General features: G+C 36.6%; 1 protein-coding gene across 2 annotated transcripts in view; it reads right to left on the bottom strand.

Moving 5' to 3' along the window:
- Positions 1 to 27,320, bottom strand: part of SEMA6D (semaphorin 6D) — a 681,608-nt gene that overhangs the window by 403,077 nt on the left and 251,211 nt on the right. For both annotated transcript variants that reach the window (XM_055131630.1, XM_055131629.1), the window contains one exon: positions 23,061 to 23,141. The gene's annotated coding sequence lies outside the window, so the exon portion shown is untranslated. The remainder of the gene's footprint in view (positions 1 to 23,060; positions 23,142 to 27,320) is intronic.

Here is a 27,320-nt window from a genome sequence, read left to right as displayed (position 1 = left end):
GATTTACTACTTTATCTCAGCACTTATCCCATCAAAATCTCAGAAATTTTTTGTGTAACAAGCACATTTTTTAGTAACCTACAAAGATGAAAAAGATTTAACAAGTAATAGGTGAATCATTTTTTACCTAACGTTTAAAAACAGTTCATGAATTTTTCAACAAATCTATGATGGTCTAGTTTGTTTAAAGGTCTTAAAATAATATTTTACATTTTAAAAATTCACACTTCTCACCAAAGCAAAAATTACTTATATTTGATCCATTAGAGTTTTAGTTTTTCTAGGCTGGATTTTTAAAATTGGAAAATAGACCATGTACACTCCAGACCAACTCATAATTTAGAGTGGTTAGTTTTAGAGTTGCTTTTTCATCTCATGTGGTTCATGGTTTTCTCAGTATATTTGTCTATTTTACTTCCTCTAAGATAAAGCCAAGTAATTTTAAGTCACTTTTCCTTGGGGGGGGGTGTCGAGATTGGGAAGGCTACTTACTTATTGTATATATATATATATACATATATATATATATACATATATATATATATATATATATGGACTGGAGCGATAGCACAGTGGGTAGGTGTTTGCCTTGCATGCGGCCGACCGGGGTTCGATTCCTCCATCTCTCTTGGAAAGCCTGGCACACTACTGAGAGTATCCCACCTGCCCAGGCAGAGCCTGGCAAGCTACCCATGGTGTATTTGATATGCCTAAAACAGTAACAACAAGTCTCACAATGGAGACATTACTGGTACCCGCTCCAGCAAATCGATGAACAATGGAATGACAGTGCAGTGCATATATACATATACAAACATGTATGTGTTTTTTTATGTAAACATACACACATATGTATATATGCATATATATGCCTTTTCCCTGCCTTTTGCTCTCTGTGTAGATATAAATACATACATATAATATATGCATATATCTGTGTGTATATATACATATACATATACATATATATACATATACAACCAAAAAAGGCAGGACCAGAGATTAAGTCAAGAGTATTAGATTTTAGTTTGAAGACTTTCTCCCCTTTTAAACTTAACCAACTTAAATATAAATTACTTTTATTCTATTAATTAATCCACATTTATAAGCCATATTTATTCAGAGAAAGACTTTTTCTCCAACTTTTTTCTTTTATGATTATGTTGTAAAGGTAGAAATGTGAAAATTAAAAATCTACATAGTGCTGGGGCTGGAGTGATAGTACAGCTGGTAGGGCGTTTGCCTTGTACACGGCCACCCTGGGTTCAATACTTGGCATCTCATATGGTCCCCTGAGCACCGCCAGGGGTAACTCCTGAGTGTAGAGCCAGGAGTAGCTCCTGAGCATTGCTGGGTGTGACCCAAAAAGAAAAAAAAAATCTATATAGCGTTATAGTGTGGACACGGACTATTTTGTTATTTGTTTTTACTAAGAGCATTAACTGGTCTGAAATTTCCCTTGTCTTTTTGAGGGGGAATCTGTCAGTGATTTTGTGAATACATTGCTCTCCTTTGAAAGGAGGAAAAACAGGACTGACACAGGTAGGGCACTTGACTTGTACATGATCTACCTGCATTCCATTCCTATGGGATACTCATTATGTTCCCCCAAGCCCTGCCAGGAATGACTCTAAACTCAGAGCGAGGAGTAAGTCTTAATCATTGCTGGTTGTGACACAAAAGCCAAAGAAGAGAAAAAGAGAAGAGAAAAGGAGAGAAGAGAAGAGAAGAGAAGAGAAGAGAAGAGAAGAGAAGAGAAGAGAAGAGAAGAGAAGAGAAGAGAAGAGAAGAGAAGAGAAGAGAAGAGAAGAGAAGAGAAGAGAAGAGAAGAGGAGAGAAGAGGAGAGAAGAGGAGAGGAGAGGAGAGGAGAGGAGAGGAGAGGAGAGGAGAGGAGAGGAGAGGAGAGGAGAGGAGAGGAGAGGAGAGGAGAGGAGAGGAGAGGAGAGGAGAGGAGAGGAGAGGAGAGGAGAGGAGAGGAGAGGAGAGGAGAGGAGAGGAGAGGAGAGGAGAGGAGAGGAGAGGAGAGGAGAGGAGAGGAGAGGAGAGGAGAGGAGAGGAGAGGAGAGGAGAGGAGAGGAGAGGAGAAGAGAAGAGAAGAGAAGAGAAGAGAAGAGAAGAGAAGAGAAGAGAAGAGAAGAGAAGAGAAGAGAAGAGAAGAGAAGAGAAGAGAAGAGAAGAGAAGAGAAGAGAAGAGAAGAGAAGAGAAGAGAAGAAAATCTTTTAGGGTTCAGTAGAATCAAGTGTGATTCACCGCGTTGGAATATTACACACTATCACTGCTCTTGGTTGAGGATGAATTTTTAAAAGAGTTAAAAGAAGCCATTGATACTTTAAAGTTTTCTCTCAATGAATGCAAAGTTGTGAACATACAAAGAAGAATTATGACATATATACGAGGTATACTTATAATTATTATATTTCTTTCAAACAGGAACACTAAGATTTATTTAGTCACATATGACATGTCTACAGTCAGAGGTATGTCCAATGCACTGCATATGAAGTCTAAACTTCTTTTAAGTATGTATTCAACAGGGGACATTCAAAACCAGTCATGTAGGGGTGTGTTTGTTGGTGGTCTTAGAACTAGAGCCAGCATGATTCACTCACATTGACATGCTGGATCTCAAGAGGGAATGGTGAAACTGACCCTACTATTCATGGTGGCCATGCTACCAGCTAACTGTATGTCCCACTTACAGCTTCATCCATTCAACTAAGGAGATATAGTTAGTAGGAAAATCTGGGATGACTAAGGGCAACGGTGTGGGGAAAGGGGAGGCTTGCAAAAGAGTGAGCAGAAAAGTAGGGAAGTCTATAATGATGATGCAGAACAAAAGGAGATATGGATCTAGAAGTAGGTTAGAGGCAATATTAGAAAAGGAAAGGGATCAAGTTTCAAGTAGTATTATACTCAATTTGTAGTTTGAATATTTAGTTGACAGATACCCTATTAAGTACATTTCTAAGGGTCAGAGACATAGAAAAATTCAGACACTTTCTTGCATATAACAGTCTCAGTTTGATCCCCCATACCAACATGGTCCCCCGAGCGCAGCCAGAAGTGTCAGCACAGTCAGAGATAATGAATGAGAGTTGCAAGTATGGCCCAAAATTCCCCAAACTAATTAAATCATTTTTATGACTGTTATTAATGAGGGAATGCCCAAGTTTTCAGGGGATAAAAGCCTCAGAAATCAAAGATTTTAAAGGAAAGATCAAAGACTCACGTGCAAAATATTTTACACATGAATGGACATTAATCCTCCAAAGAGAGGCTCAGAATAAGAACAAAAGAGATGCCTAAATCTTGTAACCATTAGTATTTCCTTAGTCTAAAATGTGACTAGTGCCCAGTATTAATGCCATGAAACCAAAAATTTGATTTAGATTTCAGGGAAAACCAAAAGTAAAAATTTTCCTCAACCAAAAGAAGAAGTAATCATGCTTTGTGTTCAAAGCAGGGTCTAGTCCATAGAGAGGCAATTGTCTCTAAGAATTATAGAAGTGACCATTGTCTGTGATCTAGAGGGTGGGTCAGTGACTTGTTTCTCAAGAAAGAGGATTCAGTGACTTGGATTCCTAACCAACTGAGTATTCCCAGGCCTGACTCTCCAAATCCCTTGCATGGAACCTCTAAGCAAGAAATTACTTTTGTGGAGTCTTAAGACTCTAAGAATAGTTTATGTCATCCACAAAAAGTGAATGTTTGGCTTCTTTTTCTATCTCAGTGCACTTAATAGTTTTTTCTTGCCAAACTGATATATTAATATAACGATACTACTATATTAAATAGTGGTGGGAGAATGGGCAACCCTCACTTGTGCCTTATGTTAGAGGAAAGGCTTTCAGTTTTTCAGTATAGTATGTTTGCTGTGCGTGAGCTTATGTTATGTGGTTTTAACTATGTTGAAGAAAGTTCTTTCAAGTTCCATTACAGAGCTTTCCCATGAATGGGCTTCTCTTCAGATGGTTTCTCTGCATTTACTGATAGGATTATATGATTCCCCCCCCACACAGTGGGTGCATTACATTGTTTGACTTGCATATATTAAATCATCCTTGTTTACCCATGGTCATGGTATATGATCTTTTTAATGTGTTGTTGGTTTCAGTTTGCTAGTATTTTGTTGAAGATATTTGCATCTACGTTCATAGGGAATATAAGTTTATACCTTCCCCCTTTTGTAGTGAATTTTTCTGCTTTTCCTAACAGGGTAATGTTTACCTCATGGACACTACTTGGGAGAATTTCTGCTTCTTCAACTTTCTGAAAGCTTAAGACAAAAGGGCAAAAAAAGCTCCTATAAACAACAGGCCTGAATATTACCATGGTAAGTTACAAAATCAATATACAGAAATCCAAGGCTTCTCTCTATGCAAATAATAAAATAAAAGAGAGAATTTTAAAAAATTCATAATTGTGACCATGGAAATAAAATATCTAGGAATGAGTTTGTTTGTTTTTTGTTTTTTGGGTCACAAAAAGCAAATGTTCAGGGGTTACTCCTGACTCTGCACTCAGGAATTACTCAGGTGGTGCTCGAGGGACCATATGGGATGCTGGGGATCAAACCCAGCTTGGCCACATGCAAGGCAAATACCCTACCTGCTGTACTATTGATCCAACCCCTTAGGAATGAGTTTTTAAAAGGACGTTAAAAAAACCCTACATACACACACACACATAAACCCTACAAAACACAATTTAAGTAAAAGAGGAACTAAAAAATGGAAACACACCCTCTTTTATGGATTGGAAGAGTTAACACTGTTAAAATGGAAATACTATCCAAAGCATTATACACACTCAATGTAATCCCTATAAAAATATCCATTACATTCTTTAAAAAATAGAGAAAACACCCTTTCAATTTATAAACATTGTGCAAACAGTGTGGTACTGGAATAAGGACAGACTGTCAGCAATGGAATAGAAATGAGGTCCAGAGACAGATCTCCAGGTATGATCAGTTATCTTTCAAAAAGGAGCAAAAAGTATGAAGTGAGCAAAAAGAGCATTTTCAACAAATGGTACTGAGAAAACTTGTCAGCCACAAGCAAAAATAATAAATGAATTCAGGCCTATTTCTAATACTATCTTCAAAAGTTAAATGAATTAAACCTTGATAGCAACATAAATACTTAAATTTTATTGAGGCAAACGTAGACAGAACACTCCATGACATTGAAGCTAAAGGCATCTTTAAGAATTCAATGTCATTGGCCAAGCAAATGGGAGCAAATATAAACAAATGGGACTTCATTAAATCATGAAGCTTCCACAATGCAAAGGAAATAATGACCAGTATAAGGCTGATCATCATTAAGTGCCTGGATTAAAATATTTATCTACCACTATATTAAAAAGGATTAATATAAAAATATCTAAAAAAAGTAATCATCTCACACTAGAGATACTAGCACACATCAAAAAGTACAAAAAGAACTGTATTGGGAGGGGGATGGGGCTTGGAGGCACAGAAGGGTTCTTCATCCAAGGCTGGTGGGAACATCAATTCATTCAACCTTTTTCTGAATACAATATGGACACTTCTCAAAAAACTAGGAATTGATCTTCCATAAAAGAACCAGCAGTTCCACTTCTTGGAATATACCCGCAAGAACCCAAAAATTACAATGGAGGGAACACATTTGAACCCCTATATTTATTACTGCATTATTTACAGTAACAAAACTCCAGAAATAACACATGCCTAAGTGTATAAAGAAACTTTGTTACATGGAAGATTTTCTATTTGTGTAAGAAAATATGAAGTCATACAATTTGTTGCCTAGTTGATAGATGAAGAAAGTATCATGCTGAGTGCAATTAGTCAAAAAGAGAGGGAAAGACACAAAATGATCTTCCTCATAGGCAGGATATGAAGAAACATAATAGGGGAATACAAGTGCCCAACAATGACAGAAACTGAGAACTTGGGAACTGGTCTTCAATAAGAAGCTTGCCATGGGGAGGGAAGGTGGCAGTGGGAATAATGATAGGACTGGAGGGCAATGCCCCAACAAAGGTGGAAGGAAGTGGTTACTAAAGAGCAGGAGGTGGTGCTGGAAGGTAGAAGTGTTATGCATGAAATCCCATTAGCAGTATTTTAAATACCAGTGCCTAAAGGGAAAAAAGTGCCTGTCATAAAGGCGGCCTGCTTGGTGGGAGGGAAAATGGTACATTGATGGAGGGAAGTTGACACTGGTGAAGGGACTGGTGTTGGAACATTGTATGCCTGAAACTCAATTATGGATAACTGTAAATAACAGTGCCTTAATAAGATTTTTTTAAAATTCTCTTCACTCTGTAGCAGGGGAAATGATTTGACATACCAAAAAAGATTCCATACAGAATGGAATGAAGTAAAGGAAGGAGTAATAAATATTTAATAATAAAACCAAAGAGTAGATGGAATGCTGAATTTCTGCACTTTCCCTGACTCTGATAAAAGTCTAGCACCTCAGGGTACTGGTAGGAATGGTTGCTAAATCAGGTAGGAAAGCACATTAGCTCACCATAGGAACCTCTTACTTTTAGATATAGCTGTAAGGGCTACTTATGGCAGATGGGCTCCAAACTAATATACAAGATGCTTTTGCTGTGTTCTATTATTTAAAGATAAACGAAGGTAAGTGAATCATCCTAAAAATAGCCACTCAATTGCCATAGGATCCCCAGAATAGTTGTCATTTTCTAATCATGGGGAAGGTCAAGCAGCTGGGTTACAAACATCTGAAAGCTTTAAACTCCCAGGAACAGGAATAGAGACTTTAAAAGAAATTATCTTTAAAACACCCTTGGATCATTTTAGTTATTGATGGACTTTGACAGACAGAGCACAGTGGCCTTGATGACACAATAGGATGCAAGTTGGTTCTGAAGAAGACTGTTCCATTGAATTCCTTTTCAGCCAGTAGTTTCCTAGAGAGACAAGTGATTACAGCCAAAGACAATTTCATTAGTGTTCTATTTCTGTACTGAAAAACACACAGTAGAGTAATAGCACAATACGCTGACAGATACCTCACAAAGAGTTTTGATATATGTGAGAGAAGACCCCTCAGAAATTTGTAGCTGGCTTTTGAAGATCATATATTTAAAGACATCTTGAAATTTCACCTCAAATTCATTCATAACAACAGTATTTCACAGATGCCAAATGTTTCATTAATGAACTCCTATACTTTCATTTATTTGGGGCATCTTTCAAATTATACTTATGGGATTTGGACAGGCACCAGGGTCACACATTATCTGCTGGGAGCTTCACATATAATAATCATTGCTCTGAGTCTTTGAGAACAGGAAGGCCCTTTTTCACTGGAGCTATTCTCCATTTGACCCTCTTCCTTCCTTCCTTCCTTCCTTCCTTCCTTCCTTCCTTCCTTCCTTCCTTCCTTCCTTCCTTCCTTCCTTCCTTCCTTCCTTCCTTCCTTCCTTCCTTCCTTCCTTCCTCCCTCCCTCCCTTCCTTCCTTCTCTATAAGTCCAATGACAATCACTGTCACTGTCACTGTCATCCCATTGCTCATCGATTTGCCAGGCGCTGCCATGCAGGTCAGATACTCTAGGTAGCTTGCCAGGCTCTCCAGATAAAATAATATATCTCTATATCTGAGTATTTATACTACATAGTAGACATAGATAACAAGTGATGAGAAGACAATTGTGACACCCACTGTGCCCATTTTTCATTGGGACTACTCTTGGGAATGTCCAGGAGTATGGGCTGACAATTGGTGTGCAGGCCCAACTGTACAATATCTGGGTAAATAAGGGAGGAGAATGAGATGTCTAGGACCAAACTCAGAGTTTCCCATGGTGCTAATCATATACATTATATTATGCAGTATATAATATATAACAAAGTTAGTGGTTGATTTTTGGTCCTGTTTTTGTCTCTGCTGCAATATGAACTAGTAGATAAACATCTTCCTACTGAATCACACCTATTTACTGTATTTATTAATAATGCTCAGCTCACTTCTCTTTGTCCTTTCTTTAGAGTAAGTCTTCATGTAATCTGATAAAACACCTTAATTTTAGACTCTTCTGGTGAGCTCTTTTAAAATAATTTGTCTGAAAGCAATATATTAGATTAGTCTGTTTTATAGACTCAGTTATATTTCTCCTTTTCCCTAAGCAGAATGTACAATTTCTTTACATGTCCTTTGAGAGAGTTGTGAAGCAAGTTTAGGAAAACAGAAAGGACTCTGGGAAAATAAGTAAGATTTTCATCATTACTTCTGAAGTATAACTCGATACTATTACCAATAATAAAATCATAAATGAAATTATTCCTTTTAGAGAACTTGGATCCAATGGGTGGAGATGATAGCACTATTCCCATTTCATAGCAAGCTTAAATATCCCAATGTCACATACTTAGCAGAAAATAGGCAGGAATCTAACACAGATTTGTTGTCACTCTCTGAATCCTCGTGCACATTTATCATTCTCCTTTAAAACAAATTTGCGATATATATATGTGTGTGTATATATATATATACACACACACATATATGTATGTATATCTATAAGGTAATATTACTGTGACCAATGTTTCCCACTGAATTGTAATTTTATGGGGTATTATAAAATGTGACAGAAAGAAAGGGTGTCTATAAATTTGGAAAGCATTAGGTTAAAAAATGTTAAGCTACAGTATTTGTTAGAGCATTTAGCCTGCTAATACATGTTTGCTGTGCATTGTGATCCTACCTGAGAGTGCAGTGTTTCTCAGATCTATTAGACCATGGAGCAGGCAGTGAGCAGAAGTGTTTGCAGTGTTTCTCAAATGTAACATAACCAATGGATCAGTATATTGGCCAACAACCCTTGGGATGTGTCTCCAAGGACACACAAATTGGGAAATACTGATCTCTCTCCATGACTTCTTGTTAAAGTATTTCAGAGTGTAGGTATGCACAAGGTCATGTATTTAAATGAACGATGCTATTATTGAAAATGGACCCTACATCTCTGTGATCATAAAAGAAAAGCAAGTATACCATTTTACACCTTATATTTGAAAATGTATTTGGTACCTGACATTAATTTCTTTTTATAATGATGTAACTCATATAAGGAAATATGACTTTTATTGCTTAAAGCCTATCAATGAAATCACTGTTATGTTTATGACAGAAAAAAATCCATATTTATTACCTGCATCTGTAAGGAAAAAAAAACCTGTAATTTATAGAGTTGATTACCACAATGGTAATGAGAATAGTAATCACAGCAGTACAAAGGATATTACAAAACAAATTTGAAACTATTCCTTGCTAATGTTTGACTCCACTTGGGAAAAAAATATTTGATATTGTATGTGTATGTTAAAGAGAATTCAAGTTTCTATTCTCTGTAGAAAGTACACATAAGGTACACACTTCTATATGTTAATGAAAAAAACAAACTTATCTTCAAGCATATCCTTGTATTTCCATTGTAGCATTTCAGCTATAAGCCCTTAGGAAGATTTTATCAGTGCTTGTCCTAAGACCCCTATTTCTCTCTCTACAAAGATTGTAGCCTTACTTGCCCCGTGAATGGAGTGGATCAATTAATCCAAATACCTACTTCTATGGAGGGTAAGGATAAACAAAAATTGAATTCACTCTGGTTTTCTCTGCATCAGAAACTAGGCAAGCTATTATAATAAAATGAAGACAAGGTAGGCTGTGATAGCAAATAAAACAGAAAAAAAATAAATGAAAACTATTTTACTAAGGTACCGCATGCCTGGCTCTCTTCCCCGGAGCCCCTCAGAGGGGATGGGCTCCAGCTTCCCTCCCTACCCCGAGCAGAGCTCCCAGCGGCCGAAGACCACCAGAACCTAGCTACAGCCATGCTCGAGGCCCCTCTCCACACGTTCGGACAGGCCTCATGCATGAAGGTACCAGCAGAGGAACCCAGATGTGTGTAATCCAACATCCAGAGAGACTTAAAAGCAAGCTCTCAGAAGCGCGCGGCTGCTTTAGCCTGCTTCTCCCTTTGGGAGAAACTGGCAGTCTTCTGAGAGTTTCCTGCCCACATGGGACAGCCTTGCCAGCTTCCCATGGTGTATTCATATGCAAAATCCAGTAACAAGCTGGATCTCATTCCCATGACTCTGAAGAGCCCCTGGTGCAACATCTTTGGGAGGGCCAAGTCCAGATGGACTTCTAAGATCTCAGGGAAAGGACGAAATGAGATGTAACTGGGCCCGCCCGAGAAATCGGTGATGAACGGGCTATCGTGATCGTGATCTCAGGCCCTAGTAATACAAAAATTAGTATATATGTTTCCTGGAATTTGGGAGCCTATCAAAAATTTAAGAAAGGCTTTTAAGGAATGAGACAAGTAAACAGTGTTTATCAGTACTATAGAATTTATTAGTATGCAATGGCAAAAATACAGTCTTTGGGGGAAGTTCTTTCCTTCAATTATTATAGAATATTATTCATGAGCTAATATACATACATATCTCTCCAGCTGAGGATATTTAAAAATAATCAGAACAGGTATTTATTGACCTGGGGAAATGGAAGAGTTTGACTAGACATTAAAACAAAAGAATCTATTCTCGCTTGCTCTCCATCCCTTCTGCCATGCCTAAAAGTGTTCTTGGATCCTATGGAAACTTTGAAGTGAGATGAAAGGTTCTTTTTCTAGTCAGGCCCAGTGAAATAAATTCCATTTAATTCAAGGAGAGTAGGGCATATGAAACCATACCAGTGGTATATTAAGGGGTAAAAAGGCTATAACAGGGTCAGGGAATTAGCATTCTTTCTGAGGCCACAGTTAACCCATTAGCTTAAAATTATGTTATTGTGTAAAATCACATTTAAATAATACTCTGCCTGACATATGCCATTTGCTACTTCAGATGTTATTTCTTTCTCAACCTTTCACCGATTTTCTAATGAAAATTTGTCAGCTTGCAAAAAATTCTGTAAATCACAGAATTGTTTAATGAGATTGTTTTGTTAAAGTATTACAAACAAGTGAAGGCTCTGAATTCCTTCTCTGTCAATTCTGGACAAGCAACTTTTGCATAGTCTCAATGTTTAGTGCTGTTTTTAAATGATTTAGTCTTATTAAGCTCTCAAAGCAACATAGGAAAATAATAATGTCAAGTATCAGTCATCTTAGAAAAATCCCATATCTAGGGTATACATGAATTCTTGTCCTGATAAGGCAAGAGAGTGAAAAAATAGAAGTACAGCTTGTTTGTTGTATCTATCCTTTGGGGAAAATTCCATACTCTAATTTGTTTACTGCAGTGGTGAATATTTCATATATATCAAGACACTATAGTGTATCAAAAACATGAAGTATAATTTCTCACTTGAGGAAAAAGAATTGATTCTTTTATCTTGTGGATTTGTAGCTGCTGTTTTTCTTTAGTATGTCATCTAAGGGTTTAATTGTAGCATATGTTTCTTTGATGAAGACTAGAAGTTTCATTAAACAAGGTCCCAGGAGAGCTATCAACTATGTTATTAGATGTGCTTTGAGTAAAAAAGCAAAAAGGCAGATTCAGAACCAGATTGTAAGCACTCAAATAATTCTTGTAATTAAAAAGGCTAATTATGATCAATTTTTTCTTTATTTTAAGAATGGTTGGTAGGAGGTGATGGTAAAGATTGATTATCAATGGACTAAGTCTGAACTCTTGCTCAAAGACAAACTGTTTCTTAAATATACCAGCACACTTACAACCACCACCTTTTGTTTCCTGCAAAGTAGGCCTGACTTGTGGATCTATTTTAACTGTTTTATCACTAAAAGCCAAAATTAAATGTTCCTCAAGTGTAAGAGGTGAAACCCATAATTCTATAATCTATCCAGAACCATGCACATATTACAAAACCCTAGTCAATTTTAAAGAACAGAAATTCTGCTTATAGCCATTGTTTTAGCAATACACCAGCCCTCACCTTTCTTTTATATGTCTTTGTTAAAAGCTCTTTTAGCCCAGGGGTCCTTTCTTTTGGCTCTTACCAATTTCCTTTGAGGGTTGGCCATCCGTTTCAACTGAGTTATTTTGATGATAATGTTTCCTTTAAGGTGATTATTTGTTTAAAGTTCAAGCTAATAAAAGTAACTTATCCCATTAAAAATATTCTAGGGAGCAGAACAACATTTTAGGATGTTAATTGCTCATGTTACCAGTCATCCATGAAACATATGCTGAAAATGCTCTAAAAGGTTCCAAAATGTCTCCTGCAGCCATAAATCTTTCACAGGTACAATTATGAAGGAACTGAAATAAGAAGTGCATCCAACATCTGGAGTCAGATGGTTTACTGAAGTAAAATTACAAAATTAAATTTAAATGAACTTAATTAAAAAGAGGAGGGGAACCAATTTAATATGGACATTCATCATGTCCTTATTGAAGTTTTTCTTAGCACTGGAAAAATAGAATAAAGTCTGAATACAAAAGTTGTACAAAGTCTCTAATGGAGTGTGAAAAGATGACCAAGGAGAGACAGTCAGGCAGAATATATTCTCTTTTTATCCCAGCTATTTTAATGACATGGAATACCCAATTGTTTTTTGAAAAGACAGTATCAATCAAGAACCTGAGCTTGGAAACTAATCTGTTTTAACCATCTCCTCAGAAGCTTCATTGTACGGATTTCATCACTTAAGGATGATGATTACTAGGTCTGGTTTTTAATTCAATGAAACATAATTGAAGAATAACAAAAGGCAGCACACCTGCCCCCTACCAAAAGAAAAAAGAAATAGAACCTAATAGGAAACTGTTCATTTAAAATTATTTGGCCTGAGATATTTTTTATTCTTTAAAAAGAGATATAATTAAAAATAGATCTTCTTGGACCAGAGAGATAGTATAGTACATCCCTCCCATCAGTTCTGACAAGAGTGATTCCAGAGCACAATGCCAGCAGGCAGTCATGAGCATAGCCATGTATGATCTCTTCATCCCCCAAACTAAATCTTTAGTTTTGTGATTTCTAAGTTTTTGCTGCCCATTGATCAATTTTGTTCTCCCTCTTTCTTAAACAGTCTTCTTGTTCCTATGTGCTTAGGAAGATGTGTTAAATAAAATTACAGTTGAATGCCACACATGTGATTATATAAAGTTCTTTTTATCAAATTGGCTGACAGATTCTATAAAATACAATCAATAAAATTTAATGGTTTTTAGCCCCTCAGTAGCACTGTAGCACTGTAGCACTGTCATCCCGTTGTTCATTGATTTGCTCAAGTGGGCACCAGTAACCCTTCAGTAGTTATATATATCAGGTAAATTGCTGATGTTTGATTTATAAAACTTTATACCATCATCTGACACTTTTATAAACATCAAGGCATTGTTCCCTTAAACATCATAAATATTTAATTCTGCCATGCATGTCATTACTACCTTTCCTTCCGTCCTCCTTCTCTAAAAGAGGCACTCTGACACCTCCCCATCCCAACTAAGCTAACAGAGCACATCCTTACTCATTGAATGAAAGTGAAAACAAAAAATTACTTAAGATGGAGTATACAATCCATGGAAGCTAGATAAATATAGACATGAAAATAAATCAAGCACATAAGACAGAAATCAAGGAGCAAAGGATATACATCAATATCAGTATGTATTCATTAAGCACCAACTCCTTGTAAGTCATATGCTGAATACTTTTTTTCCTTTGCTTTTTGGGTCACACCCAGCACAGGGGTCACTCCTGACTCTGCACTCAGGAATTACTCCTGGCAGTGCTCAGGGGACCATATGGGATGCTAGGAATCGAACCCGGTTCGGCAGCATGCAAGGTGGCCTACCTGCTGTGCTATCACTCCAGCCCTGCTGAACATTTCAAAAACATTAAAGCAGTCAACACAAAAACTATATGATAAGAAAATGAAAATAATATCATGTGCATAACTTTTTAAATGTTGTACATATTGTAAAAATCAAACCTGAATTCAAACAGCAGCCCTGTGATGCCACATGCCATGCTTACCTCTGTCACACTGCCTTGAGTGTGATAAACAGTATGTGGTGAAAATCATGTTAAGGGAGATTAGAGTATAAGAAAGAGATTCAGTCTTTTATTAGCATGGGGATAGAGAAATAACCATTGGTTTAAATGAGAATAAAACATGGACAATTTTAATCAAGTACATATATCTATATTGCATGTTCTTCACTCTCGCATAGCATTAACTGTCCAGAAAAAGTACAAAACATCACTGTCATCCCGTTGCTCATTGATTTGCTCGAGCGGGCACCAGTAATGTCTCCACTGTGAGACTTATTGTTACTGGTTTTGGTATACTGAATACACCACAGGTAGCTTGCCAGGCTCTGCTGTGGGGCAATTTTCTAGTACTTATATATTATAGAACATGGTAGTATATGGAAATATATAATTTTACAGTTCATAATTTTGCCAACCACTAATTGCAATACAATTCTAGCCATACCTATTTCATGTTTCTTTTATTTTGAAATGGATTGAATAATTTCCCCTGAGGCAACAAATAGGAAATATCTTTATTTTTCAGAGATGTTGGGTTTGAGGCATTATATTTAATTATAATTAAACTTTTGATCCCATAGAATGACTGATCATCTATAATACCTCCCCAAACTCTATGAATATTAGCATCCCTATCACAACAATAAAGTCTTAGAAGTGTCTGAGATGGAAAGAGGAAAAACTAAGAGTCACTTATGATTCAGCTGCAGTCCTCAAGTCTATTCTTCAAAGACACAAGGTTAGAACAAAGGAGAAGGTCATGAAAACAGCAAAGCACATACCTTCACTCAGTTCAAAATACATGACTTCAAAGCAAAATTGTGAGGTAACTAGTATTTTATAAAAGCGCTGTAAATTTGAGAGAATGCAGTATCTCCAGAGAAAAGTAAAGGAAAAGCCACACAAACAGTTATCTGTCGACTACACCAAGAACTAGAACAGGTTGAGGGGAAAAGAGTTTGCAAGGCCAGTGGGGAAAGTTGGTGAAAAAGATCACAAAAGAAGACCATTAAGTTGAAATAATGAGTCCCAAAGTTAAGTCTGTATCTGACAGCCAATCAATAGAACATCCTGCAGATAAAGGAATTAAAAGAGGTTTTTTGATTAGAGAAACATCACTGGATTCTGCAACAATGAATTGAGAGGAATCCAGACTTCTCAGTATCAAAGTACCTGGTTGACCCTATTGCTCAAATCAAGAGAGAGCATATACTGAGTCATTTCACTTTTTGCAATGACAGCAATCTCTTCAACATCAGTCAGCTGTGACCCTCCAAACTCTTCACGTTTCCTAGAAAGAGCTATCTCACTGCCCATGACATTCTCCTTATTCTCAACATTCAGAGCCTCACCACCACCAATACTATGCTTATTAATTTTTTTGACCATTTCTGTATCCAAAAGAACGTTCCCTCCTTGTTACTGGCCTTTTCCTTCTTCCAATGATATCATGAGCAGTCCTTCCTCAAGTCACTCACTTCCACAATTATGTCCTTGACCTTGTCACCAATAACTGTGTCCTTGCAAAAATCTCAATCTCAAATATTTCTTTCTCTGATTTGATATTTTCTGATCACTCCCTGTAGTCCTCCAAATCCTACAATTCTACAAGACCTGAAAGCAGTTCTCTCAGTATTCCTGAGGTATTTATTCTACCTTCTCTTTCTAGTTTTACAGTTTAAGTGCCATAGATAGTAATAATATCCTAGATCCTTTTGGCTTTGGGGAATATTCCAGGTGAAATCATGATTGTCATTAAAGCCGTACAGGCAACTACTCAGTATCAGCACTCCTGTAGGATGATGAGTCTGATGGTGGACTCTAAAAAGAGAACTTGCACATGAGTAATATCCAAGAACAGTAGAAACAAGGGCCAGTAGGACTGGTTCATGATTGGAAGCCTACTTCAAATGCTGGGGGCTCAGGGTGGGGGTTGAAGGAAATTAAGATAGAGTAAGGACCACTACAACAATGATAGCTGGAAATGATCATTCTGGATAAGAACTTCAGGCTGAACAAAGGAACAAACATGATAACCCCTCCCCCCCCACGCAAACAATAATGCTCAAAGAGGGAGGGAGAGAGAGAGGGAGAGAGAGAGAGAGAGAGAGAGAGAGAGAGAAAGTGTCTGACATAGCGACAGACCAGACTGCATGAGGGTGGGATGGTGGGAGGGAAACTAGGGGCACTGGTGGTAGGAAATGTACACTGGTGGGGGGATGGATATTGGAACATTTTATGACTGAAACCAGATCATGAACAGCCTTGTAACTGTGCATTTCAAGGTGATTAATTTTTTTAAATCACACCTAAAAAAAGAGAGAACTTTCTGAGAGCCAATTTTAGTATGGGATCATTCTTATGTGAGATATAAATTACTAAAACAAATAAACTAGCATAAAACAGTAAAACTAACTCCCTATGGGGCTTACTAAAAGACAAGGAGAGATTGGATAAGAGAAATAAGCAGAGAAATCTTGGTTATGATATAATATTGGAATTTTGGTAGTAGAAGGTAAAAATTACACATAAAGTGACATGGAGCTAAGGCCTTGAAATCCCATAATATTGTAAATTGATAATAAATCATAGAAAAAGTTAAAAAGAAACATCGAGGAAAAGTATAAGAAGCTTATACACTGGATCTACTATTCTGAAACTTTTAAAAATTTAAAGGCCATTTATTTTCATTTCTGTTGTTTGGCAATGGAATTATATCATTTAAAACACCTTTGAAAACAAAAGGGATGACATCAAATCACAAAGTTTCCACCTAGCAAAAGAAATGTTGGGTTAAAATTGTTGCCAGAATGATCCCTATAAAAATATAAATCAAATAAATCATGACATGCCTCTTTTTGAAAACCCTCTATAGCTTCTCATTCACTTGAGTAAGAGTGGTGTCTTCTATGGCATCAGGTCTCTGGACGAACTGATTCCCCAATGTTCTTCCTACCATCTCATGTGATCTTGCACTCTGAGCCATCCTCAATAGTTTCCTTACTGATTTTCAAGTGTGCAAGTCCCTCTCTTTACTCATAGCCTTTTCTTACTATTCTTATAGTTAAGAAAACTCTTCTACAGATAGCTTCTTGGCTTATTCCCTCGTGTTCTTCAAATCTTGTTTCAAAACATTTTACAAGCAACTCTCTTTAAAAGTCAACCCCACCGCATTCCTTAACAGTTCACATTTCCTTCTCTACTGTTTCTCTTCCTTATCTTTCCTCTCTTTAAAAAATATAATTAGTGTATAGAATATCTAGTATATTTTATATTTGTTTGTTGTTCATTGCTTACCTCCAGAGAAGGTAATCCATGAAGGCAAATACTTTTTATCAACTGGGTTTATTTCAGAGTATTGCTAATACAGAAAACAATGACTAGCAATACCATGATATTCAAAAAGTATTTTTCAACAAAGTTATCAATAAATGTATATGCCTGATCAATTAAAGAAAACTTGAAACTTGAAGTTATAACTGTCTTTCACATGGAAATTAAACTGTTTTTCTTTGGAGATCTCCAGTTTATGAAATAATGATTTTAGGGAAGTCTTATGACACAAATTATCACTGAACAGGATAAAAGCAGCAATAAGAAAGGCAAGTATTTGAACAATGCTAAAATGACCATGTATACTCTTAATAATAATGGTCACTTCTACAGATATTTGGCACATGTTTCCCTGTCAAGTAGCTTATAATTATTTTATTTTATTTTTATTTTTTTAATGGAATCACTCTGATATACACAGTTACAAAGTTTTCATCATGGGGTTTCAGCCATACAATATTCCAACACCCACCCCTCCACTGGTATGGTTTTACTTTTAAAGATGTCTAATGCTTTTTCAGACATACCTCCCTTATCCCCCACATCCAGTGAACTCCCTTTTTCCTTTCAGATGTTCAGTATGTGTATGTGTTTATATATGTAAATAGAATCTAAAAATTAATGTACATGATAAAGTGAGCAAGGAATGGGTTATCATAGCATGTCTTTTTGTCTGATACTAAGGCAAGAAATAAGCTAAAATCATAATATGCTTACACAACCTATATCCCAGTAACCCAGTTTATCTATATTCCCAAACAAACAAAAATTGTATTTTAAGCATTCAACTGTTTTTCAGGTTTATCGTTGTGTTGTGCCTATGTATCATTGTGGCAATATTCTATAATGTATATTTAGATAATTAGAGCACATTTCAGATATTCGATAAAGCACATGAGAACATGTTATTAAAACTATTCCTCTCTTTGCCCTGTTGATTCATTACAATAGAAATATAAATATTGCTCATTATCAGAGGCTTTTAATCTATCTCAACTTGTCACAAGTCAAGGTGCTCTAATGACATTTTGTCAGATATAAACTGAAAAACAAATTCATTTTTTACCCTATTACACACAAAAAAATTCGAGTGATAGATGGGCCTGTTGTAGATATGGTTTTCTGGTTACTCTTGTTAGTCAGAGGCTATTTTGATCAGTTACAAATAAAATTTGGCAGCTGGAATATAAAATACTTGCTGCTTTGTGAGTTTCAGTGACATGTTAATAATAGTAACTAAGATTTTAAAACATCACTAGAGCTTTTGTTAATTTCTGTTGTTTTCATGATTCTACAAATGATCCTATAAATGTCCCTTTGCTAAACTTAATGTCACCTCATTTTGATATTTTGGAAAAAGCAAAGTTTGATGATCAAAAAGATAAATTACATAGTTGAGCTGGAAACATTGGAAAAATGTTAGAAGTATCCAGATCATACATATTCCAAGAAAACAGACTTAATGAATTATTAGTAGTGATCTAGTATAATAATTAAAAAACATCATTTCAGGTCATTTGGGTCAGCTATAAGCACATGGAAATTTGGATAAAGTGCCTTAAGATGTATTTTCCTTATTTAATTTTATTCCTATCTCAAACCTCTTCCTCTTCTCTTATATTAGTCTCAGAATTTTGCAATCCCAAAAAGGTTTAAATTAGATTCTAACATGAGGACATATGATCATACTCTGACTGGTTTAGACCATTACTTGCTTTTCTTTCTCTTTGGAGAATACACTGGTAGGAATGAGAGTGGATTGTAATTGGAGAGAGACAATGAATATGTCCACATAAGTGGGAGTCTTGGAACCAAGAAAGAAGATGATAGTGCACATAGGTAAGCATCTCCATGATGGTGAACTCTGGATGGAATTCAAATTTTACAGCTAAGAAAAAGTAAATGGATGATTCTCTTGGTTGTTATTCCATATGTCAGCCAATTTCTCTGACCCACATCCATTATGTTAACATTCTTCTCTAGCACTCTAGTTGGAAATTTGGACCACTATATTTAACTTCATCCATTATTCATAGCCCTTAATAGCTCTCCTCATTAGTCCATGAACTGGGAGTTCTGGAGGACTTCTATAACATGTGTGACTGTTGGAATTTCTTGTTGATTACATAGATGATGTTTTCCATCAATTATTACTTTGTTTTTAAAGCACATGCTATCAACAGTTCTTTTCAAGGGGAATAACTATGGTGTGTTCAAACAAAATGACCTGAGACATTTCCCCCTCAGTTCATATTGATTACCTACAACATATGTAATGAAACTCAGTCAGAGAGTAAACTTAGAGCTACGAGGGTGTATTTGTCTTAGAGATCAAACATTTTAAGGAGAATTGATGGATTCAGAGAGATATAGATCAATAGTTGTTTTTTTTAAAAAAAAAAACACCTTAATAGTAAACAAGTAAAGGACTTTCTGAGGTATGAAGGACAGGGGAAGAAAGGACATGGTGTAGGAGGGCAATAGAGAAGAAAATAGAAGGTCAAAAATAAGCAAAGAATCTGGTTTTGAGGTAAGTATATATTTAATTCTAAGAAGAATTAGATGGGAAAATATATGGGTAAAAAACTAATTCCCTAGGGACCAACACCAGAGATTCTGTCTTTCCCATCTTAATGACAGGCATTATACCTCAACTATTTTTTCCATTCTTCTTCATGCTTCCTTTCAAAGTAGTTCTACATCATGGATATCCTGAATCAGTGAAACATAAACCAGATATAGGTTCGATATATATCATACCAATTCATTTTGTTGTCATAATTTAATAAGGAAAACCAAGCTGATCATAACTCTGATCAGAATTCAAATCAAATGAACACACTTGTTCAAAGAAGATCTAGGGGGGAAAATGTTGTACATAACTTTTGTTTGTTTGTTTGTTTGGTTTTGGTTTTGGGTTATACATGGCTGGGCACAGGACTTACTGCTGACTCTGAGCTCGAGGAGGATCACTCCTGGAAGGGATCACAGATCCATAAGATGCTGGGTTATTTTTTTTTTCTTTTCGGGTCACACTCGGCAATGCACAGGAGTTACTCCTGGCTTTGTACTCAGGAATTACTCCTAGTGGTGCTTGGGGGACCAGATGGGATGCTGGGAATCGAACCTGGATTAGCAGCGCGCAAGGCAAATATCCCATCCACTGTGCTATCACTACAGCCCCAGATGCTGGGAACATAACCAGTTCAGATGCATGCAAAGTATGCATCTTACCCACTTAAAAACTTTAAATTGGTACTATTTTATCAGCAATCAATTTACTAGCACACTACCTGATGTTGGGTAGTGATTCTAAGTCCTCAAAATATTTTCAACTTATTATTTATTTATTAATTATTTTATCTCCAGTAAATCTACAGAAGAGTATAGAGAGAATTTGCCTCATTTTGCAGATTAAAAACTAAAGTTTCAAATCGTCAAAAAACTAATTGAAATCTCAGAGGCAAAAAAAGAAAAACATCTCTAACTCAGTTGGCTGTGGCATTAGAGTTAAGATTTGGTCCAGTGGTTGCTAAATCATTGTTGCTGTTAGTACACTCTGCATGGATGGATTCTTTCTCAGACAAACCTATAGGGTCCACAGAGAGTTTTTATACCATAGAAATGAGATAAAATTTAGTGTCATTGTTTCTCTACAAAGATTAGGCACTTCAAGGCTAATTTCAGAAAAATCTTACCATACTGCATATTTTAAAATTCTGTTTAGTATGGTGTGGTAGTTTTCTTTGAAAAATTTTACTGCTTATAACAAAGATCCTAATTGATATACACAACTCAAATGAACCACTTCCAAAGATGTACTACTTCCACAGATGTTTATAGGTTCACTAAGGCAAACCACAGACATTTTCCACAAATTTCTCAGCATTTGGGGTTTTTACAGCCCAGTACACTTTACTCTAGACCCCAGATATTTGAGATTTAATGATTTTATAATTAGGATGTATGTTAAATGCCATAAACACTGAACACACAAATCCTAACATACATGGGAACTAGAATTAGGTGGTAGCTCCAAGAAAGCACAATTAAATCATGAAACAAGATTTTAAATTGAAGTGCAAAGTAATTTAATTTTAAAGAAGGATTTGGTTTTCAGATAAATGGTTTCATATTGTATGTTCATTTACCTATATAGGTGTGAAAGTGTGAAGTTGTACATCAGTTCCACCTTTCAGTTTAAGTAATGTGCCTTCCAGGCTATTTCCCAATCACCCTTCCATTGTTCCAATAAATAGATTATGTGAACACAAGCTGTTAAACTAAAAGTTACTGTAATAATACAACTGAACAAAGCATCAGAGCAATTTGAGAGGAATAGATTTAGAGGACTAAATGCTGGATGGTCAAAATACCTTTTTGAAAATTCACAAAATGCAGAAGTAAGTTGAGTAAAAGTCACATTTTAATCAATTTGCAATGAACCTTTAACATGTCCACAAAAAAGCAAGGGCCCAAAAAGATACAGAAAATTCACTAAACAGTAGTCTTAAAGAATTAAGTGTGTAGAACATAGTATCAAATGATACAGATCTGACTTAGCTTGAAGTTGGTATTGAAATGAGTATTATGGAAATTATTACTAAATTTACCTATAAAAGTCAATAATTTAGGGTCCAAAGAGTCTACCTGAGTACTGGATAATTCTGAATCAAATCATATAATCCACCTCTAGGTCTCAGGTAGACTCTTTGGACCTTGAATTGCTGACTAATCAATAATTTGACTGATCTTGTTTAACCATATCCTAGTGTATTTTCTACTTTATGTTGAAAATATCTCCAGAGACTCTCTCTTTCCATAAAATATGGAATTATTTAATTACCAATCTGTTCATGATTAATCTTGGTTTTAGAGATGTAAGATTGTGTGAGCACGCATATATGTAAGCATATATACACATGGTGGAAAAAAATGTCCTTTTTAAAATAAAAACTTCTAACAACAAACTGTTATCCTTCTGCCATCATCATAACTACCATGGCTGCCTTTTAAGAAGCATCTTTCATGGGTCAGAGTGATAGTACAGCAGGAATGCACTAGTTTTGGATGTGGCTGACCTACTACTGATCCCTGAGCACAGTGATCCCGAGTGCAGAGCCTGGAGTAAGCCCAGAACACTGCTAGCTATGCCTCCCCCCAAAAAAGGAAAACCCAAGCAGACAAAAGCCAATAAAAAATGTAGCATCTTATGACAGCGCCTCTGATGGGGGCAAGCATAGTTTCTCACCACACCATCAAACTCTGTTTTATACAATCTCTTATTTTTTTTTCATTCAGTTGTCCAGTTTCTAAAACCACATTAAGTACTGACTTCCCTGAAAGTCTTGAAAGCAGAATGATTTACCCTTTCTTGCTGCTCCTTGATTTTAAACTTGTTTCCCTTTGTGTTTGCTCTGATAATCATATCTCCTAAATATAAACAGTTACAAAATAATAAATCTTTCCACCACTTTGTACAGAAACAAATAAATCTTGATGTTATTTAACTTGTTGACTTTCAATGACTGAATGACAGTAAGTTCAATGTTTATTGGAATACAGATTTTTCTTTCATTTACTGTAGTTTTCAAAGTAATTGAATAAATATTGGTATAGGTGTTTTTTTTTCTAGATATACCTGAACAACTTTCAGTTTCACGTTCAGTACAGAAAAGCTAGATCCCAGTAATATATAATATCCTTTAATATTGTATCTTTGAATCTTACCACAGCAAGGAAATGCGAAAATCCTTAATTTTCTGGCCTCAGTGTTCCCCTGTCAACTGGCATATGCTCAGGTTGGAGATCCTGCCAAAAGTCAAAGGAAAACATTTATGAGACAAAGCCTGGTGGATGATTATTTTAATCCTGCCTGTCCAGCAGTGCCGGCAAGCTTGGATTATGAATGCCTGCTGCTGCTTTAATGATAAGACCTCTTAAATGCAGCTGAATGCAATGCAGTAGACCAGTGGATTTTCTTTCTTTTTTCCCCCCACTGACTGAACTAAGAGACTGACTATTGATCTCAGCCTGGATGTTCCTATTGAGTGCTAGCCATTCATGAATTCAAGCAGGAAGAAAAATGGTGCACTGCATGGGTAGTTTTAATAAACTGCAATAGGGACATAGTCTTTCTGGAATAAAAACAACAACAATCCAATCTTAATGAAGTGTGTACTTACAAGATTGAAAAGTCTGTGGGCATTCTGTGTGCCCAGCATCATAGTCTAGAGCACCTAAGTTTTGAGTGAATGCCACAACAGAGTAAAGAATACCCTAATCTCCTACTCAAGAGAAGCTTCCAAATTCTCTCAGTTGCCCTGGGGATGAAGCATTGAAAGCTGAATTGGTATTACCTTGTTCTTACTATGCTTTGAGCATTCTGAAACCAGAAGCAACTACACAAGAAAATAAGAAATGTGAGTGTACTTGAAACACAAGACCATTCCCCTACCCCTCCACGCACCCCCCCATAAAAAGCAGAGCTATGTTGGCAAATTTTCAGTGCTGAACTAATAGCCACAGGAGCTCCCCAAAACAACTTCAAAAACTAAGGAAGTCTTCGATCATTAATGGGCAGTCAATGCTTAACCAGGGCTTACAACCCACAAGAGACTAGAGGATTTCAAATACATTCTGGAATTCTAAATTGTTCAATGATCAGATGTTTCTGGGAACATACATGTACAAAAAAAAAGAAAATCCAAGGAGGCCAGAGCAATAGTACAGCAGGTAGAGTGCTTGCCTTACACTCAGCTGACCAGGTTCAACCTCCAGCATCCCATGCGGTTGACAAGAATCTCCAGGAGTAATTCTTGGGTTCGAAGCTAGGACTAGCCCCTGATTATCACCTGGTGTGTCCCTCTCACCCCGCCCATACACCAAAAGAGAAAAAAAAATCCAAGTAACTTGATAACTTGGTCAAAAGTAACACATATTGGGGCTGGAGAGATAGCACAGTGGGTAGGGCATTTGCCTTGCACACGGCCAACCCAGGTTTGATTCCCAGCATCCCATATGGTCTCCTGAGCACTGCTGAGGGTAATTACTGAGTGCAGAGCTGGGAGTGACCTCTATGCATTGCCAGGTGTGACAAAAAAAAAAGTAACACATATTGTTCACTAGTTCATCATAGCTTTTTGTTTTTCCACCCCCCACTTTCATATATAAGGTATCTAACAATTAGAAAATGTCAGATTTAGCAATTTCTACAAAGGTTTTGGTTCTACTAGTATAAGTTTCTTAGTCTTATGCTAACACAAACAAATTTTACCATCACCACTGGCTAAAGTACTTTCAATTTTTTTTAAATGAATCACCGTGAGGTACAGTTACAGACTTCCAACTTTCGTACTTATGTTTCAGTCATACAATAATCGAGTATCCATCCCTCCACCAGTGCCCATTCTCCACCACCAATGATCCCAGTATCCCTCCCCCACCCCCACCCCACCCCCCACCCCACCCTGCCTCTGTGGCAGGGCATTTCCTTTTGCTCCCTCTACTTTTGGGTGTTGTGGTTTGCACTAGGGGTGTTGAGTGGCCATCATTCTGTTTATAGTCTTAAAGTGCCTTTTCAATGACATATTTAATAGTTTTATATCTTAAAAAAGCAGAACTGTAGGAGTAATACTTCCATGACAATAGCATATGCAATGGTATATATAAAAATAAGTGTATACACACTAAAAATGTTTCTTAAAAGTGAGAGTCTCAGAGAAGTAATCTCTGTACCCCACACACAGCATTCTGTAAAATTAGCCAGGTCATACAGCCTCTACACTCCTTGTTTTCAATTGTAGGAAAAATATTTTGCTTGAAAAATAAAACATTATTTAAAGAATGAAAGTACAAGGTCCAGCATAAGATAGCTCTTTTAAAAAATACTTTCTGAATTGTCTAGGACATTTATGTTTCAAAGACCTAAATGTGATTTAAAATATAATTGTCTTTGGCTGGAAAGATAGTTTAAAGGGTTGGACTGCACACCTTGCATGGCAGAGCCCCAGAATCAATCCCCAGCTCAGAATGGTCACCTGAGGACTGACTTCTAAGCCCTGAGCCAGAATTTGCCCCTGGGCAACATTGCATCACCAGCTATGAACCTCCCCCCATCAGATAAATTGGAGAGTAGCAACTGGGGCATGGAAGAACGAGACAAACATTATATAAATATATATAGTCTGTTACTATAAATATATAAAGAAAAGAATGAAACTGAGAAACGAAAAATAAATAAGAACAAAAATAAGAGACTGCCATTAATAAAACAGGTGAATAAAACATAGAGAGCTGACATAAACCCAGACTTGTTTGAGCTGTGTTGAATGTTTCAACACAACACAAGAATTTCTCACAAACAAAATTACTAAAAAGAATACCCAGACACACCTTCCATCTTATGCAACTATCTTACTATATAACATCTCATTCCAGTATATAATTTCAATAATAAGGTGTAGCATAAAGATTTTAATGTGAAGCCCAAGATCCCTCCTTAAATATCCATATGTGTGCTGACGCATTTGTCTCCTCCTCACTCCCAGGAGGTTCATAGGTTTCATCAGATTTTAGATGTGCTGAATTTTTGACTCATTAAGGGATGAGGGGGGTAAGGGTGGGGAAGGGCATTTGAAGATGTAATCTTTACACTGTTTCCAGCTAGCTTTGCAGCCTTCTGCAAGACTTTTATCCTCTACACCTTGTTTTCTCATCAGTGAAACGAAGCTGAACTAGAAATATCTATTCTTCTAGTTCCCAGATCTGAAAAGAAAATAGGAAATATCCAACTGAAAGGCATTTTGCCTTGTCCAGTGACCTAATCTTTCTATTTGTGGGCTGGGGAGGAGAGAGTCAATGAAATTAAAACTTAAAGAGTTTATCAAGCAACACTTTGGTGAGAAGCCATGAGCTGAACTCTGAATTTCAAGCCCAGATATTAACTTACTTTTTACTCTAACACACACAAAGTACTGAAACCTCTATTCCCACCCACAGTTTTACTCATTGACACAACAAGCATTTCAGACAGCATTTTTCTTGGCTGGGAGAGGGGTACACTGTGTCCTTTGGGTTTTTTTCCCAGATTTTCTCAGGGAAAGAACATATGTTTAGGTCCCCAGAGAACTGTGCTCCCTCACTCACAGCTGTAAAAGTCAAAAAAAAAGTAGAGGGGGGAAGATAAACATACTGTCTACACATTTTTAAAAAATAATCTTTTGCAAAAGTGCTCTGGGGTATCTTTAGGGAGTGTTTTAGGATAATTGCTACCCCCGCCCCCAATACACACACACAAAGATCACTAAGTTATCCCTACTGGATCCTGATCAGAAGTTATTTTAGGTGCATCGGTGATACTCATTCACTCATCCAAAGTTCAGCATTCAGCAAGCAGGTGTGGCCAAGCCAGGGGAAGGGCGCTGCATTCCTCTAAGCTGCACTGAGCCAGGAGAGACTCTTCCTCCCCAGACAGAGGCTCCTGCCTTCCTTTGAGTTCCTCCTCTCTTTCCATTTGCAAACACATGTCCAGAGAATTTTTATTAGTTCGGTGTGAATCAGTTTATCCAAAATAGCTCTTGTGAAACCTAATAAAATATCAGACTCTCTATGTCTTTCTACATTCTCAATACCAATTTGCTTGTTAATAACCTACTTTTGCAAAATATCTAAGTCAAAGTCTCTTGTTTTTACATCCCATTTTGACTTTTCCCCACCTACCTAAAATTTTTCTGAAAAATCTCATTAATTTCTCCCAGTCATTGAAGTGAAGGAATTCTGAAACTTTGCTAGGCTATAGGCATTGTAAATTAGTGAATTTAACTTTATTTTATAAGATGAGAGTCATCTAAAAAGACAAAGTTGCAGAATAACTGCTAATAGATCATTCCAAATCAAAGCGCAGGGAATGGGGAGATACAGTTAGCATTTGTCCTGTGCTGTTTTGCAAGGCATTTAAAATATGCTATTTCATCTAAAATCTTGCTCAGT

Source organism: Sorex araneus, chromosome 3 (genome assembly GCF_027595985.1).
Source record: "Sorex araneus isolate mSorAra2 chromosome 3, mSorAra2.pri, whole genome shotgun sequence".
In the NCBI taxonomy this organism is placed as follows: domain Eukaryota; kingdom Metazoa; phylum Chordata; class Mammalia; order Eulipotyphla; family Soricidae; genus Sorex; species Sorex araneus.
The sequence above is the reverse complement of the archived record's forward strand: the minus strand, read 5'-3'. Positions and strand labels throughout refer to the sequence as shown.